Source organism: Bos grunniens, chromosome 11, assembly GCF_055505025.1.
Source record: "Bos grunniens cultivar Pamir isolate PY7600 chromosome 11, Bosgru_T2T1.0, whole genome shotgun sequence".
Taxonomy (NCBI): domain Eukaryota; kingdom Metazoa; phylum Chordata; class Mammalia; order Artiodactyla; family Bovidae; genus Bos; species Bos grunniens.
Genome location: NC_141175.1, coordinates 75,934,261 through 75,953,361, shown reverse-complemented (window position 1 = coordinate 75,953,361; position 19,101 = coordinate 75,934,261). Strand labels below are relative to the sequence as shown.

Below are 19,101 nucleotides of genomic sequence, written 5' to 3'. Positions count from 1 at the left end.
TGGTATCTGTTAATCCCATGTTGTTGTTGTTCAGTTGCCCAGTTGTATCCAACTCTTTGCAGCCCCATGGACTGCAGCGCTCCTGGCCTCCCTGTCCCTCACCATCTCCTGAAGTTTGCCCAAGTTCATGTCCATTGCATGGGTGATGCCATCTAGCCATCTCACCCTCTAATGCCCTCTTTTCCTTCTGCCCTCAATCTTTCCTAGCATCAGGGACTTTTCCAATGAGTCAGCTGTTTGTGTCAGGTGACCAAAATACTGGAGCTTCAGCTTTGGCATCCGTCCTTCCAATGAGTATTCAGGGTTGATTTCTCTTAAGATTGTCTGGTTTGATCTCCTTGCTGTTCAAGGGACTCTCAGTAGTCTTCTCCATCACCACAGTTCAAAGGCATTAGTTCTTTGGCACTCTGCGTTCTTTACAGTCCATCCCTCACAACCGTACGTGACCACTGGGAAGACCATAGCCTTAACTAAATGGACCTTTGTCGGCAGAGTAATGTCTCTGCTTTTTAACACACTGTCTAGCTTTGCCATCACTTTCCTGCCAAGCAGTCATCTTCTGATTTTATGGCTGCAGTCACTGTCCACAGTGATTTTAGAGCCCAAGAAGAGGAAATTTGTCACTGCTTCCACCTTTTCCCCTTCTATTTGCCATGAAGTGATGGGGCTGGATGCCATGATCTTAGTTTTTTTGATATTGATTTTTAAGCACATACTTCTTATTTATCCCTCCACTTCCCCTTTCCCCTTTGGTAACAATGCATTCGTTTTCTATGTCTGGGAGTTTATTTTATAAATAAATTCATTTGTATCTTTTCCTTAAGATTCTACATATAAGTGGTATCATGTAATGTTTGTCTTACTTTGCTTGATTTACTTCACTTGGTATGATACTCACCGGGTCAATCTGTGTTGCTACAAGTGGCACTAGTTCATTCTTTTTAATAGGTGAGTAATATTCCACTGTGTATATATACTGTATCTTCTTTATCCATTCATCTGTCAATGAAAATTTAGGTTGTTTCCTACATTGTGTAAATTGTAAATAGTGCTGCTATGAATATTAGGGTGCATATATTTTTTCAAATTGCAAGTTTCATCATTTCTGAGTATATGCCCACAAGTGGGATAGCTGGATCATATGGTAATTCTCTTACTAATTTCTTAAGCAACATCTGGACTATTGTCCATAGTAGCTGCACCGATTTACATTCCCACCAACAGTATAGGAGCGTTTCCCTTTCTCCACACTCTTTGCAGCGTTTACTGTTTGTAGATATTTTCATGATGGCCATTCTGACTGGTATAAGGTGATTCGTCATTTTATTTTTGATTTCCATTTCTCTGATAAGAAATGATGTTGAGGATCTGTTCATATGCCTGTTGACCATCTATATGTTTTCTTTGGAGAAATTACTTTTTAAGTCTTATGCCCATTTTTTTATTGGATTGTTTGCTTTTTTAAGATTGAGTTGTATTAGCTCTTTATATGTTTTGGAAATTAAGTCCTTACTCCTTGGAAGGAAAGTTATGACCAACCTAGATAGCACATTAAAAAGCAGAGATATTACTTTGCCAACAAAGGTCCATCTAGTCAAGGCTATGGTTTTTCCAGTGGTCATGAATGGATGTGAGTTGGACTTTGAAGAAAGCTAAGTGCTGAAGAATTGATGCTTTTGAACTGTGGTGTTGGAAAAGACTCGAGAATCCCTTGGACTGCAAGGAGATCCAACCAGGCCATCCTAAAGGAGATCAGTCCTGGGTGTTCATTTGAAGGACTGATGCTGAAGCTGAAACTCCAACACTTTGGCCAGTTCATGCGAAGAGTTGACTCATTGGAAAAGACCCTGATGCTGGGAGGGATTGGAGGCAGGAGGAGAAGGGGACAACAGAGAATGAGATGGCTGGATGACATCACCGACTCGATGGACATGAGTTTGGGTGAACTCCAGGAGTTGGTGATGGACAGGGAAGCCTGGCGTGCTGTGATTCATGGGGTCGCAAAGAGTCGGACATGACTGAGTGACTGAACTGAAACTGAACTGAGGGGCTGTATATTAATCTTGTATCCTGCTACCTTGCTGAAATCATTTTTTAGTTCTAGTAGTTTTTGTATGGAGTCTCTAGGGTTTTCTCTATCTAGTATCATGTCGTCTACACATAATGGCATATAATCCCTTTTGATTTGGCTACCTTTTATTTCTTTTTCTTGTTTGATTGCTGTGACTGGGACTTTCAGTACTATCTTGAATAGAAGTAGTGAGAGTAGGTATCTTGTCTTATTTGAGAAATTTAGTAGGAAATCTTTCAACTTTTCACCAATTAATATTACGTTGGCTGTGGCTTTGCCATAGTGTTTATTATGCTCCCTCTGTACCCATTTTGGTGAAAGTTGTTTTTTTTTTTTTTTAATCATGAGTGGATATTGAATTTTATCAAATGCTTTTTCGTCATCTATTGAAATGATCATATGGTTTTTATCTTTTTGTTGTTGTTGATGTAGTACTACATTGATTGATTTGGGTATGTTGAACCAGCCTTGTGACTCTGGAATGAATCCATCTTAATCATGGTATATGATTTTTGTGTTGTTGAATCCGCTTTGCTAATATTTTATTGAGGCATTTTATACATCTATTTTTAGCAAAGATATTAGTCTGTAATTTTCTTTTTGGGTCATATGTTTGTCTGGTTTTGGTATCAGGGTGATGGTGCTTTCATAGAATGACTTTAGGAGTTCCCTCCCCTTCAGTCTTTTGGAAGAATTTGAGAAGAATAGTATGAGTTCTTCTTTGTACATTTGGTAGAATTCCTCAATGACACCATCTGGTCGCAGACTTTTTTTTTGAAGGGAATTTTTTTTTTTTTAATTACAAATTCTGTTTAACTTCTAGTGATTGGTCTATTCAGATTATCTGCTTCTTTTGTTTCTATCCAAGTCAGAAACCTGGGAATCATCTTAGACAGCTCCCAATTCACTCATCCCCTCATCACCAAAAGCTAAATTTTACCTTTTCCCTACTTTCTACACACATAGAAATGACAGTTGGATACTTTCTAGTGTTGGCAAAGTGATCCAGTGAAAAATAGCTCTTCGAGAAGATATACATTTAGGTAAAATTCCTTAAAAAAAAAGCGAGGTGGGTGGGGAGAAGCTAAGGATGGAGACCAGGTGAACACCAAAAACATCTTTTTCTCTTTTCTTTAAGGAAAGAAAAGAGAAAAAGGAATCCTAAATGATCAGTGAGAAGGCACAAACAAAAGGTAAGATAAAGCCAAGAGAGAGTAGTAGAATGGAATCCAGAATCTCAACATAAATAACAGTTTAGAAAATTGAAGATGTGTAATCAACAGTGCCAGAGACCATAGAGAAGTTAAAGAAGGTGAAAACTATTCCCGATTGATATGATATTTATAACTGTTTACTTTGTTTATATAAAAAAAATAATAGGTATTATTCAGATTTTGAGATGGGCTTTAATTTGTTATAAATAATGGTCTTAATGACTAAAGAAGGAATTAATGTCATTACTTTTCTCACTCACTATAATTGGAAGACTTAGTTTGGTATTCTCAGTGTTGGTATGTGAGAAATCATGTAATTCCAAATCCTGACTTCTATGTGTTATGTATTAAAAGGGTCTCTGCAGAGGCTGAGAAGGGAACATATACATTTCAGAACATTCTAACACTAGGATATGACCCCTTCTTTTTTTTTTTTTTAATTTAATTTAATTTAATTTTTTAACTTTACAATATTGTATTGGTTTTGCCATATATCAAAATGAATCCACCACAGGTATACATGTGTTCCTCATCCTGAACCCTCCTCCCTCCTCCCTCCCCATACCATCCCTCTGGGTCGTCCCAGTGCACCAGCCCCAAGCATCCAGTATCGTGCATTGAACCTGGACTGGCGATTCATTTCATATATGATATTATACATGTTTCAATTCCATTCTCCCAAATCATCCCACCCTTGCCCTCTCCCACAGAGTCCAAAAGACTGTTCTATACATCAGTGTCTCTTTTGCTGTCTTGTGTACAGGGTTATTGTTACCATCTTTCTAAATTCCATATATATGCGTCAGTATAGTGTACTGGTGTTTTTCTTTCTGGCTTACTTCACTCTGTATAATAGGCTCCAGTTTCATCCACCCCATTAGAACTGATTCAAATGTATCCTTTTTAATGGCTGAGTAATACTTCATTGTGTATATGTACCACAGCTTTCTTATCCATTCATCTGCTGATGGACATCTAGGTTGCTTCCATTCCTGGCTATTATAAACAGTGCTGCGATGAGCATTGGGGTACACGTGTCTCTTTCAGTTCTGGTTTCCTCAGTGTGTATGCCCAGCAGTGGGATTGCTGGGTCGTATGGCAGTTCTATTTCCAGTTTGTTAAGGAATCTCCACACTGTTCTCCATAGTGGCTATACTAGTTTGCACTACCACCAACAGTGTAAGAGGGTTCCCTTTTCTCCACACCCTCTCCAGCATTTATTGCCTGTAGACTTTTGGATCGCAGACATTCTGACTGGTGTGAAATGGTACCTCATAGTGGTTTTGATTTGCATTTCTCTGATAATGAGTGATGTTGAGCATCTTTTCATGTGTTTGTTAGCCATCTGTATGTCTTCTTTGGAGAAATGTCTATTTAGTTCTTTGGCCCATTTTTTGATTGGGTCACTTATTTTTCTGGAGTTGAGCTGTAGGAGTTGCTTGTATATTTTTGAGATTAGTTGTTTGTCAGTTGCTTCATTTGCTATTATTTTCTCCCATTTTAAGGCTGTCTTTTCACCTTGCTTATAGTTTCCTTTGTTGTGCAGAGGCTTTTAGTTTAATTAGGTCCCATTTGTTTATTTTTGCCTTTATTTCCAATATTCTGGGAGGTGGGTCATAGAGGATCCTGCTGTGATGTATGTCGGAGGGTGTTTTGCCTATGTTCTCCTCTAGGAGTTTTATAGTTTCTGGTCCTACGTTTAGATCTTTAATCCATTTTGAGTTTATTTTTGTATATGGTGTTAGAAAGTGCTCTAGTTTCATTCTTTTACAAGTGGTTGACCAGATTTCCCAGCACCACTTGTTAAAGAGATTGTCTTTAATCCATTATATATTCTTGCCTCCTTTGTCAAAGATAAGGTGTCCATAAGTGTGTGGATTTATCTCTAGGCTTTCTATTTTGTTCCATTGATCTATATTTCTGTCTTTGTGCCAGTACCATACTGTCTTGAAGACTGTGGCTTTGTAGTAGAGCCTGAAGTCAGGCAGGTTGATTCCTCCAGTTCCATTTTTCTTTCTCAAGATTGCTTTGGCTATTTGAGGTTTTTTTGTATTTCCATACAAATTGTGAAATTATTTGTTCTAGCTCTGTGAAGAATACTGTTGGTAGCTTGATAGGGATTGCATTGAATCTATAAATTGCTTTGGGTAGTATACTCATTTTCACTATATTGATTCTTCCAATCCATGAACATGGTATATTTCTCCATCCATTAGTGTCCTCTGATTTCTTTCACCAGTGTTTTATAGTTTTCTATATATAGGTCTTTAGTTTCTTTAGGTAGATATATTCCTAAGTATTTTATTCTTTTCGTTGCTATGGTGAATGGAACTGTTTCCTTAATTTCTCTTTTTCTCATTATTAGTGTATAGGAATGCAAGGGATTTCTGTGTGTTGATTTTATATCCTGCAACTTTACTATATTCACTGATTAGTTCTAGTAATTTTCTGGTGGAGTCTTTAGGGTTTTCTATGTAGAGGATCATGTCATCTGCAAACAGTGAGAGTTTTCTTCTTTTCCAACTTGGATTTCTTTTATTTCTTTTTCTGCTCTGATTGCTGTGGCCAAAACTTCCAAAACTATGTTGAATAGTAATGGTGAAAGTGGGCACCCTTGTCTTGTTCCTGACTTTAGAGGAGATGCTTTCAATTTTTCACCATTGAGGATGTTTGCTTTGGGTTTTTCATATATAGCTTTTATTATGTTGAGGAATGATCCTTCTATTCCTGCTTGCTGGAGAGTTTTTATCATAAATGGATGTTGAATTTTGTCAAAGGCTTTTTCTGCATCTATCGAGACAATCGTATGTTTTTTATTTTTCAATTTGTTAATGTGGTGTATTACATTGATTGATTTGCAGATATTGAAGAATCCTTGCATCCCTGGGATAAAGCCCACTTGGTCATGGTGTATGATCTTTTTAATGTGCTGTTGGATTCTGATTGCTAGAATTTTGTTAAGGATTTTTGCATCTATGTTCATCAGTGATATTGGCCTGTAGTTTTCTTTTTTTTGTGGCATCTTTGTTGGGTTTTGGTTATTAGGGTGATGGTGGCCTTATAGAATGAGTTTGGAAGTTTACCTTCCTCTGCAATTTTCTGCAAGAGTTTGAGTAGGATAGGTGTTAGCTCTTCTCTAAATTTTTGGTAGAATTCAGCTGTGAAGCCGCCTGGTCCTGGGCTTTTGTTTGCTGGAAGATTTCTGATTACAGTTTCAATTTCCGTGCTTGTGATGGGTCTGTTAAGATTTTCTATTTCTTCCTGGTCCAGTTTTGGAAAGTTGTACTTTTCTAAGTATTTGTCCATTTCTTCCACGTTGACCATTTTATTGGCATATAATTGCTGATAGTAGTCTCTTATGATCCTTTGTATTTCTGTGTTGTCTGTTGTGATCTCTCCATTTTCATTTCTAATTTTATTGATTTGATTTTTCTCCCTTTGTTTCTTGATGAGTCTGGCTAATGGTTTGTCAATTTTATTTATCATCTCAAGGAACCAGCTTTTGGCTTTGTTGATTTTTGCTATGGTCTCCTTTGTTTCTTTTGCATTTATTTATGCCCTAATTTTTAAGATTTCTTTCCTTCTACTAAGCCTGGGGTTCTTCATTTCTTCCTTTTCTAGTTGCTTTAGTTGTAGAGTTAGGTTATTTATTTGACTTTTTTCTTGTTTCTTGAGATATGCCTGTATTGCTATGAAATTTCCCCTTAGGACGGGTTTTACAGTGTCCCACAGGTTTTGGGTTGTTGTGTTTTCATTTTCATTTGTTTCTATGCAAATTTTGATTTCTTTTTTGATTTCTTCTGTGATTCGTTGGTTATTCAACTGCGTGTTGTTCAGCCTCCATATGTTGGAATTTTTAATAGTTTTTCTCCTGTAATTGAGATTTAATCTTACTGCATTGTGGTCAGAAAAGATGCTTGGAATGATATCAATTTTTTTGAATTTACCAAGGCTAGATTTATGGCCCAGGATGTGATCTATCCTGGAGAAGGTCCTGTGTGTGCTTGAGAAAAAGGTGAAATTCATTGTTTTGGGGTGAATTGTCTTATAGATATCAATTAGGTCTAACTGGTCTATTGTATTATTTAAAGTTTGTGTTTCCTTGTTAATTTTCTGTTTAGTTGATCTTCCACAGGTGTGAGTGGGGTATTAAAGTCTCACACTATTATTGTGTTATTGTTAATTTCTCCTTTCATACTTGTTAGCATTTGTCTTACATATTGCGGTGCTCCTATGATGGGTGCATATATATTTATAATTGTTATATCTTCTTCTTGGATTGATCCATTGATCATTATGTAGTGACCTTCTTTGTCTCTTTTCACAGCCTTTGTTTTAAAGTCTATTTTATCTGATATGAGTATTGCTACTCCTGCCTTCTTTTGGTCTCTATTTGCATGGAAAATCTTTTTCTAGCCCTTCACTTTCAGTCTGTATGTGTCCCCTGTTTTGAGGTGGGTCTCTTGTAGACAACATATGTAGGGGGTCTTGTTTTTGTATCCATTCAGCCAGTCTTTGTCTTTTGGTTGGGGCATTCAACCCATTTACGTTTAAGGTAATTATTGATAAGTATGATCCCATTGCCATTTACTTTATTGTTTTGGTTTTGAATTTATACACCCTTTTTGTGTTTCCTGTCTAGAGAATATCCTTTAGCATTTGTTGGAGAGCTGGTTTGGTGATGCTGAATTCTCTCAGCTTTTGCTTGTCTGAGAAGCTTTTGATTTCTCCTTCATATTTGAAGGAGATCCTTGCTGGGTACAATAATCTGGGCTGTAGGTTATTTTCTTTCATCACTTTAAGTATGTCTTGCCATTCCCTCCTGGCTTGAAAAGTTTCTATTGAAAGATCAGCTGTTATCCTTATGGGAATTCCCTTGTGTGTTATTTGTTGTTTTACCCTTGCTGCTTTTAATATTTGTTCTTTGTGTTTGATCTTTGTTAATTTGATTAATATGTGTCTTGGGGTGTTTTGTCTTGGGTTTATCCTGTTTGGGACTCTCTGGGTTTCTTGGACTTGAGTGATTATTTCCTTCCCCATTTTAGGGAAGTTTTCAACTATTATCTTCTCAAGTATTTTCTCATGGTCTTTCTTTTTGTCTTCTTCTTCTGGGACTCCTGTGATTCGAATGTTGGAACGTTTAATATTGTACTGGAGGTCTCTGAGATTGTCCTCATTTCTTTTCATTCGTTTTTCTTTTATCCTCTCTGATTCATTTATTTCTGCCATTCTATCTTCTAATTCACTAATCCTATCTTCTGCCTCTGTTGTTCTACTATTTGTTGCCTCAAGAGTGTTTTTTATCTCATTTATTGCATTATTCATTATTTAATGACTCTCTTTTATTTCTTCTAGGTCCTTGTTAAACCTTTCTTGCATCTTATCAATCCTTGTCTCCAGGCTATTTATCTATGATTCCATTTTGATTTCAAGATTTTGGATCAATTTCACTATCATTATTCAGAATTCTTTATCAGGTAGATTCCCTATCTCTTCCTCTTTGGTTTGGTTTGGTGGGCATTTATCCTGTTCCTTTACCTGCTGGGTATTTCTCTGTCTCTTCATCTTGTTTATATTGCTGAGTTTGGGTTGTCCTTTCTGTATTCTGGCAGTTTGTGGACTTCTCTTTATTGTGGAGTTTCCTCACTGTGTGTGGGTTTGTACAGGTGGCTTGTCAAGGTTTCTTGGTTAGGGAAGCTTGTGTTGGTGTTCTGGTGGGTGGAACTGGATTTCTTCTCTCTGGAGTGCAATGAAGTGTCCAGTAATGAGTTATGAGATGTCTATGATTTTGCAGTAACTTTGGGCAGCCTGTTTATTGGAGCTCAGGGCTGTGCTCCTGTGTTGCTGGAGAATTTGCTTGGTATGTCTTGCCCTGGAACTTGTTGGCCCTTGTGTGGTGCTTGGTTTCAGTGTAGGTATGGAGGCATTTGATAATCTCCTGTCAAATAATGTTCCCTGGAGTCAGGGTTTGGACTTAAGCCTCCTGTTTCCAGTTATGGGTCTTATTTTTACAGTAGTCTCAAAACTTCTCCTTCTATACAGCACCATTGATAAAACATCTAGGTTAAAGATGAAAAGTTTCTCCACTGTGAGGGTCACCCAGAGAGGTTCACAGAGTTACATGGAGAAGAGAAGAGGGAGGAGGGAGTTAGAGGTGACCCGAATAAGATGAGGTAGAATCAGTAGAGGAGAGAGCGGGACAGCCAGTAATCACTTCCTTATGTGCACTCCACAACTGGACCGTTCAGAGATGTTCATGGAGTTATACAGAGAAAAGAAGAGGGAGGAAGGAGACAGAAGTGGCCAGGAGGATAAAAGGGGGGAGTGAAAAGGAGAGAGACAGATCCAGCCAGTAATCAGTTCCCTAAGTGTTCTCCATCGTCTGGAACACACAGAAATTGACAGAGTTGGGTAGAGTGGAGAGGGGTTAGGGAGGAGACACAGGCGACCTGGTGGAGAAAAAGGAGAGTCCAAAGGGGGAGAGAGCAGTCAAGCCAATAATCTCACTCCCAAGTAAAAAATGGGTACTGAAGATTGGGTTCTTGAAGGTACAAAATTGGTAACAAATACCTAAAAGCAAAAATTAAAAATCTAGAGTAGAGTTTGGAATTTCAAAAATACAATGTTAAAGAAAAGAAGAAGGAAAAGAAAGAGAGAGAGAGGGAAAAAAAACAAAGTCACAAAAATTATGAAGAAAATATAGGTACAAAATTGATAACAAATACCAAAAAGCATAATTTAAAAATCTAAAATAGAGTTTGGAATTTCAGAAATACAATGTTAAAGAAAAGAAGAGAAAGAAAGAGAGGGAAAAAAAGTCACAAAAATTATATAAAAAAAAATATAGGTACAAAATTGATCAGATCAGATCAGATCAGTCACTCAGTCATGTCCGACTCTTTGTGACCCCATGAATCACAGCACGCCAGGCCTCCCTGTCCATCACCAACTCCCGGAGTTTACTAAGACTCACGTCCATCAAGTCAGCGATGCCATAACAAATACCAAAAAGCTAAAATTAAAAATCTAGAGTAGAGTTTGGAATTTCAAAAATACAATGTTAAAGAAAAGAAGAAAGAAAAAAAAGGAAAGAGAAAAAGAAAAAAAAAAAAACAAGGTCACAAAAATTATAAAATATATATGTATGAAGTTTGCTTTTAAAAAAAATAGGGTCTTTTTTTTTTTGCAAAGTAATAATAGGTTATAAAAGTGATCATTAAAGGAGTAATAGAGGACTTAAATTTTTTTTTTAATTAAAAAAAAAGAAAGAATGATCGTAAAAATAGTAAAAATATATATAGGACTTTTCTCTGGTGTTGTTGTGGGTATTGTGAGGTCAGTTCATTTTTGGCTAGTTCCTTGGTCTGGCTTATATTTCTCAAGATCTATGGGCCCCTTCCTATGTAGTCGGTACTAACGACAGGGTTTTAATCTATTGCCTGTCACTTCCAAGGCGGTTCCCTCTGTTATAGCTTCTTCCGTTTGCTGGTCTCTTCAGTGTCTGATTTCCGCCCTGATACAAAGGGGGCGGTGGTGGACACATTTTTTTTTTTTTTTTAAGCTCACTTGTTCAGTCCCGCTGTGGGGAGGGAGGGATGCTGCAAACAAATAACACTGGCGTGTGCTCGCAGTGCCTCAGCCACACTGGGCCTGCCCCCACTCACGGTGCATGTAGCCTCCCTGCCCACACTGCTCAGGCTCTAGGTTGCTCCTCCGTGAACCATCCGAGGCCGGCCCTGCGCTGCTTGCACCTCCCAGGTCCAAGCCGCTCAGGTTCAGGCACTTGGGTAGTCCTCAGAGGCGCAGACTCGGTTGGGCCTGCGTTTTGTGCCCCTCCCAAGTCTGAGCAGCTCAGGTGATGAGGTGTTTGGTGAGTGCGGTTGCTGCTACTTATTGCCTCCCCACCACTCGGTTTTCTGGGTGTACAACCAGCGCACCTTCTCAGGCGGATGTTGACCATCCAGAACCCCAAGAAGTCTTAGTTAGCAAAGAAGCCTGCTTACGGTTTTGTAGATAATGTCTCTCTGGGGCTGCGATTGCCCCCGTCTGGCTCTGGCTGCCTGTCACCGGAGGGGGTTGGTCTGCAGCCAGCTATCTCTGTTCAGTCCTTTGTTCCGTGCGCAGGCCTGGCGGTGTCTTAGGTTAGGGCTGGCTTTTCACATGGTAGTTATCCCATGGTCTGGTTTGTTAGCCCAAATTAGTTCGCACAGATAGCGCTGGGGTCATTCAGGCCAAATCCTTACTCTAAGCGAGGCAGCCCGCGCCTCCCTGCCCGGCCCCCACTTGCTAGTGGCGGGTGCAGGCGTCTGCGCTGCTTCTCTGCTGGGGGAGTTAACGTTGGGCTTGTAATCTGTGGGCTTTAATTATTTATTTATTTTTCCTCCCTGTTATGTTGCCCTCTGTGCTTCCAAGGCTCAGCACAGACTCAGCAGTGAGAGTGTTTCCTGGTGTTTGGAAAATTCTCTCTTTTTAAGACTCCCTTCCCGGGACAGAGCTCCATCCCTCCTTCTTTTGTCTCTTTTTTTGTCTTTTATATTTTTTCCTACCTCCTTTCGAAGACAATGGGTTGCTTTTCTGGGTGCCTGATGTCCTCTGCCGGCATTCAGAAGTTGTTTTGTGGAATTTACTTGGCGTTTAAATGTTCTTTTGATGACTTTGTGGGGGAGAAAGTGGTCTCCCCGTCCTATTCCTCCGCCATCTTAGCTCCTCCCCTCCCCACTTCTTTTTTATTAACCATTTCGGTCAGGAAATTTACATTTTAGACCTGAAGATATTGTTAACTAGTTATGTACAATAGGAAAATCACTTACTCCCTTTGGACATTTTCTTTAATGGGTAAATTTATAGGATTAAGCTCTTCCACTATGGATGAATTGAGATAAATCATAGTCTGGAAGATCTAAACCATACTTCTTTATTGATCATCTCTACTGAATTTTCATCAGGAAGACACATCCTTTCTTAGCATTTACTTCCCAGTCTTGGTGGGAATGGGCCATTTTGTCAATACCTTTTATACAGTCTACCTCCTAAATGCCTATTTCATCTTTGCTTTACTTTTCTTCCTATTCTGTTAGGCAGAGGTTCTTCTTCCTCTGTACTTCCAAAATATATTAGACAAATCTTTACTACAGCATTTATTGTAATTTACCCTAATTACAAGATAATGTGGCCCTTGAGGCACAGACTTAATTATGTTTGAGTGAGTATCCCAAACATAACACATGTCTGACACAAGCTGGTGCTTAGTAAACATAGAATTATTCAGGCAGAGGAGCCAGGCATCTCATGGTGTTTTCTGATCAGTGGGGAGAGAGATGTCTAGTTCAGTTTGCCCAGAACTCTGAATGAAACTGAAAGTCTATGGATCTGCAATTGTGTACAGAGTGGCAAGAGCCCATGTGTCTGGGGACTCCATAAATGCTTTCCAGAGGAGCCTTATTGGGAAGTGCTATTTAGTTAAATGGTGAGGCAGGATCACTGACAATGAGATCCTGGAGGGCAGCCAGTCCATGCACTTTGAAGCAAGACATATTGAAGCATAACTCTTCTGGGTAGGATATATGGAGAGATGGAGGATAACAGAATACCTAAACAACTGCCAGCTGATTGGCTCAAAGGCAGTAGGAGAGGTGCTTTATTAAGTGTCTGCCACAGCACAATTACAAACAGGGCAGAACCAAACTGCACACATAGAGCAGTGGTAGCAAGCTGGTTTACCTAGGGAAGGTTTGAAAGGCACTGTGGAAAAGCCCGCATCCCAAAATGAGACCTGCCATCTTAAGCAAAGCCAAACTTAGCAGGCACATGATATTTTGAGGTCACTCATTTCCTGTGGGATTCTGTGGGCAATTCTGTGGGACCTTAGCTGATGGATGGACACATTTTTGTGTATAGTATTGTGCACTGCTGTGCCAGGATCAAGCTGTTAATAAGTGTTTATGGTCAATGATATATTGATCTGTTTTACAACCCATCATATAAGTGGATAGTAAATTTAAAGTGCTCTTTTCAGATAAACAATAGATACTGAATAGATATGCCATATAGGATGTAAACTGTAAAATAGATTTTTTTAAAAAAGATATTACTTCTAATTCTTGATCCTTTTATCAATTAGAACTTCATTTACCAATACACTAAAATAGCCTGACCTCCTTTCCTCTCATTAATATTCTTACGTATCTCAGGTTTGCTTTGGTTTTAATTGGAAATCTAGTTACAAGTATCTAGTTCTTTATTTGTAGATATGGTAGGTTGGCTTTCACTTATAAGATGAATTCTTAAGCAAAATACTGTTAATCTTCCTTTGAGATAAAATTTACAATTATGATAATAGAGTTTTCTATAAAAATCTTTAAAACAGGAATCATCATTATAAAAGTAAAGTCGATCCAGAAATAGACACTGTCAAATCATTTAATATATCTTGAGCATCTACCATATGCAAAAGACTGTGTAAATGCAGGAAAAATATAAGACTATCCAGAGAGTACATGACCTCAATATTTAGTAGGGAAGAAAAAGCTGGGGATATAAGTAACTGTGGTAAAAGATAGTATGGAATCTGTGTGATAAAAGCTATAGCCTTTTCCTAAGTAAAATGTATTCAACAGTGATTGTTTGAAGTAGCATAATTAGGAATTGGGCTTCCCCGGTTCAGACAGTAGAGAATCTGCCTGCAATGCAGGAGACGTGGGATCGATCGTTGGGTCGGGAAGATCCCCTGGAGAAGGAAATGGCTACCCACTCCAGTATTCTTGCCTGGAGAATTCCATAGATGGAGGAGCCTGGCAGGCTACAGTCCATGGAGTCACAAAGTTGGATATGACTGAGCGACTAACACTTTCACTTTCAATTAGGAATTGGGTAATGATTACTAGTTGAGTAAACTTCCAAAGCAATGCACAAGATTCTGTGGTGAAATACAGACAAAATGTATGAGACTTATCCTTCAGAGGTGAATTTATCTTACAAGGTCCATTTTCATTGAGTTGAATCCCCATAGAGTAGTCTTGGTGTTCCAGAATCCCAGAAAATGGTGAACAGATGCTATGGTGAAATCTAAACAAACTTTATTGAAAATTACTTAAGCCAGAAATTACACTTAATTTCTTGAGTATTAACTCTGAAACTTGTTTCATATATAAGTATTTAAGAGAAAAAATTAAAGAAAATATCATTTAACAGTGTTTGGCTTTGTAAGACTGACAAAGGAATATACATTCATGTTTTCTAAATTAAAATGTTTAAGAATAGCATATGCCACTTTTGAGCTCTCATATAAAAATAGCTGTCCCTTTGTAGCGGAAAGGGTAAAAGGGCTTCTACTGTTTCTTATACCACCTTCTTCTGTAAATATTTGGGACATCTAAAAATTAAAAGATGCTTACGCCTTGGAAGGAAAGTTATGACCAACCTAGATAGTATATTGAAAAGCAGAGATATTACTTTGCCAACAAAGGTCCATCTAGTCAAGGCTATTGTTTTTCCAGTGGTCATGTATGGATGTGAAAGTTGGACTGTGAAGAAAGCATCAATTCTTCAGCTGTGTGAGCGCTGAAGAATTGATGCTTTTGAACTGTGGTGTTGGAGAAGACTCTTGAGAGTCCCTTGGACTGCAAGGAGATCCAACCAGTCCATTCTAAAGGAGATCAGCCCTGGGTGTTCATTGGAAGGACTGATGCTGAAGCTGAAACTCCAGTACTTTGGCCACCTCATGCAAAGAGTTGACACATTGGAAAAGACCCTGATGCTGAGAGGGATTGGGGGCAGGAGAAGAAGGGGACGGCAGAGGATGAGATAGCTGGATGGCATCACCGACTCGATGGACATGAATTTGAGTGAACTCCGGGAAGTGGTGATGGACAGGGAGGCCTGGCGTGCTGCGATTCATGGGGTCCCAAAGAGTTGGACATGACTGAGTAACTGAACTGAACTGACTGAACTGAAAAAAGTGAAACTTGTTGCTCTGGGTATGAATTGAAAATATCAATAAATACAAAAAGGGACTTAGTTTTCTAGAGCAGTGTACTTTATAGCCATATTGCAGTAGAACAAGATTTCATCGAGGGATCTTTGCTTATCATTACCTCCCATTTTCCTGTATCTCAAACCACACTTTGTGAAGGAAAGTACCACCCAGCACTAATATACTTTCCCTTTGTTGCTAATGATCTGTGGAGTTTCAGCACTAAAAATCAAACAGGGAAAATTTGGGGGGTTATTTTCAAAAAATGGTGACAGTTCTACCTCTTCCTCAGAGCTTTTCAGCAGCAGAGAAAGACCATTTCAGACCGAGGGAGTAACAATTACCACTTCTAATCTTTTGACAGTCCTGCTACCATAACTCACTTTATGGCTGCAAGGTAGGAGGTTCTCATACCTGTCTATACTCAAGCTGTGCTACCTGAAAACCCAGGATCTTAAAGCAGCCTGGAAAATACAGTCAACAAGCAGATATTTCTCTATGTTCTATGAAACATCTGGAAGTGTGAAGATATCATCAAATTAAGATAATTTTTTCCTAGTGCAGACCCCTGCCCTCCCATCTCAAGCATTTTGGGGACTTGCTTAAAATACTGGTTTCTAGGTTTCATCTCATTTTTACTAAATCAGGTGTTTTCAAGACAGAGATCAGGAAACTAGAATTAATCTTCTCTAAATGTGTAAGTTGGGGAATGTTCCCATGAAAAGATAAAATAACACAGAAAATAATTGGAAAATTCAAATAGTGTTGACAACAAAGCCTATCAAATATAAATTATATGCTGATAGTAAGCAGTTAACATTTGAGTGTTGTTTATTTAGAGCAATGCTACATTGTTCATTGTTCATCTTCATTGTTCTTAGGGTCATTGTCATAGAAATGACCCCCCTAGTTACACTGCAGACAAACCAAATTGAGAAGGGCTTCCTGGGAGACTCATACATGTGAAATACAGCACTGTCAGACTAAAGGAACATGTTAGATGGTTTCTTCACATAAATGACAGTTAATTACTACATCAGAGCCTTGAGTCCTTTGCAGATGAAAAGAAAATGTAGCAATAATCCAGTACTTTACAGAGCTATCTTTTGAGACAGCCAGAGCTCAACTGCCAGGCTGCATCTCTATCTTCTCATCTTACTCTCTATATCCATGCTGGAGCCATCAGCTTCTAGAGGTGACATATGACTGTTGCCTGCTGTGAGTTTGTGATTGATTCACAAAGAGTATATGGAGCACTGAATTGTGAAATTTAATAGTGTTTATGAATTACTTTTGACAAATAAGAATTTCAAACTATTTCCAACTATCCAGGAATAAATTTTCCTCATGACACTCTAAGAAACAGGAAATGGGAACAGGTGAATATCTCACCACATTTCAGCAAAACCATGCTAGGTAAAGGCTGTCTGGACAATGCAAACTTGACTATATATAGGTGTCCTGCATTGGCAGATGGATTCTTTACCACTTGTGCCACCTGGGAAGCCTGTACACACACACACACACACACACACACATTTGTTTTATAGGGAGTAAAGAGAAAAGGAAAAACAGCAACATGGAGTAGGTGGAAGATTTTGTAATAAATAAATGAGGGAAGTTGTAAAGGATAAGCACACTGGAGAAAAGGATCTACTACAAGAAATAAAAGACAGTTTTAGACTGTGTGTCCTCAATGAAACCAGACTAATAAATGAGACACACAAAGTTAGATTAAGATGGAATTGTCATAGTTAAGAAAACAAAGTAGGGAAAGCCAGAAGCACAAAAGGCAGAATGATGTGCCCTGATTATGTTAAGAGGGAATTTTTTTATTAGAAAAAATAAATCAATAAAGAAAAACTCAATCTTTCAAAAAATATGAAAAAAACCTTTTAGATATGCATTTGTTCTGGAATATAAACACACCATGTATCTTTGAGCGATCAACCACACCAAACATAAATAAAAGATGGTTACAAATTATGAGAGGTCTTCTGCTCTGCAGTGTTATCTTGACATACTATAGTCTAGGGGTCAGCAAACTGAGATGAAATCCATATTGCCACCTTTTTTTTTTTTTTTTTTAAGTTTTATTAGAACACAGTCTCACTCATTTTTTTACTTATTGTCTATGGTTGACTATTTTACAGTGGCAAAGCTGAGTAGTTGTGACACAGACCACATGAACCAGAAAGCCTGAAATATTTACCATATGTTCCCTGTAGAATATGTTTGCTGAGCTCTATCCTAGATCACTGGATACATAGAAATGTTAATAAGCCAGCAGATCCCTGAGTTTTTATGGCCTTTATGTGTTATTCTGTCATACACTTTTTACAAAGCCATCTAAGGTATTTGTTACCTCTTTCTCGCCAGATTCAGTCAGCATTTCACTGAGAAAGTAGATAAGCATAATGTCCTTCTGGATTGTAAGAAGGATTCTTTTGAGACAGGATCACATGGAGTGGGAGGGTTGGCATAGCTCTGAGGTAAAACAGGGAAGATAAACTGCTATTTCTGCCAGTCAAGAGCAGATTATTTCAGGTAGTTTTTTTTTTTTTTTTTTTTTCCTAATTGGTATACAGAAAAAGTGTATATTCAGACAAAGAAAGGCAGCTTCAATTGGAGACACTTTCTATTTGAGTTTGTGATAATCAATGATCACTCTTTAGTAGTTTTCTACACTGGAGAAATGGAAATATTTGATGAAGATGTTTGAAGAACCATTTATATATGTGAAGTTTTGATGAAAATATTTCCAGGATTAGAAGTAGTTTGGGTTAAATTATTGTCATGGTTTCTTCCAGGGAATGTCTTCAGCAAAACTGGTGGAACAGGAAACCCTATATTCTCGTGCTGCCCACAGAAACTCTGACTCAATTGGTTTTATTGTTGTTCAGTCCCTAAGTCATGTCTGACTGTTTGTGACCCCATGGACTACAGCACAGCAGGCCTCCCTATACTTTACTATCTCCCAGAGTTTGCTCAAACTCATGTCCATTGAGTGGGTGATGCTAGCCAGCCATCTCATCCTCTGCTGCCCTTTTCTCCTTTTGCCTTCAATCTTTCCTAGCATCAGGGTCTTTTCCTGTTCGCATCAGGTGGAAAAAATATTAGAACCTCAGGATCAGTCCTTCTGATTTCATATAGGATTGACTGGTTTGATCTCCTTGCTGTCCCAGGGACTCTCAAGAGCCTTCTCCAGCACCACAGTTTGAAAATATTAGTTCTTCGGCACTAGCCTTGTTTATGGTCCAGTTTTCACATCTGTACATGACTGGAAAGAACATGGCTTTGACCTCATACAGACCTTTGTTGGCAAAGTGATATCTTTACTTTTTAATATGCCATCTAAGTTTGTCATAGCTTTCCTTCCAAGAAGCAGGCATATTCTAATATCATAGCTACAGTCACCATCCACAGTGATTTTGGAGCCCAGGAAGAGAAAATCTGTCTCTGTTTCCATTTTTTCACCTTCCTTGCCGTGAAGTGATGGGACCAGATGCCATGATCTTAGTCTTTTTAATGTTGAGTTTTAAGCTAGCTTTTTCACTCTTTTCTTTCAGCTTTGTCAAGAGGCTCTTTAGTTCCTCTTTGCTTTCTGCCATTAAAGTGGTATCATCTGCATATCTGAGGTTGTTGATATTTCTCTCAGCAATCTTGATTTCAGCGTGTAACTCATCCAGCCTGGTATTTTGCATGATGTACTCTGCATATAAATTAAATAAGCAGGGTGAAAATATACAGCCTTGTCATATACTCCTTTCTTTTTTTTCGGTTTTTTATTTTAAATTTATTTATTTTAATTGAAGGTTAATTACTTTACAATATTGTAGTGGTTT

General features: G+C 38.4%; 1 protein-coding gene across 2 annotated transcripts in view; it reads left to right on the top strand.

Annotated features, from left to right (window-relative positions):
* Nucleotides 1-19,101, top strand: part of LOC147363332 (uncharacterized) — a 791,043-nt gene that overhangs the window by 631,667 nt on the left and 140,275 nt on the right. The gene's annotated exons all lie outside the window — the stretch shown is intronic.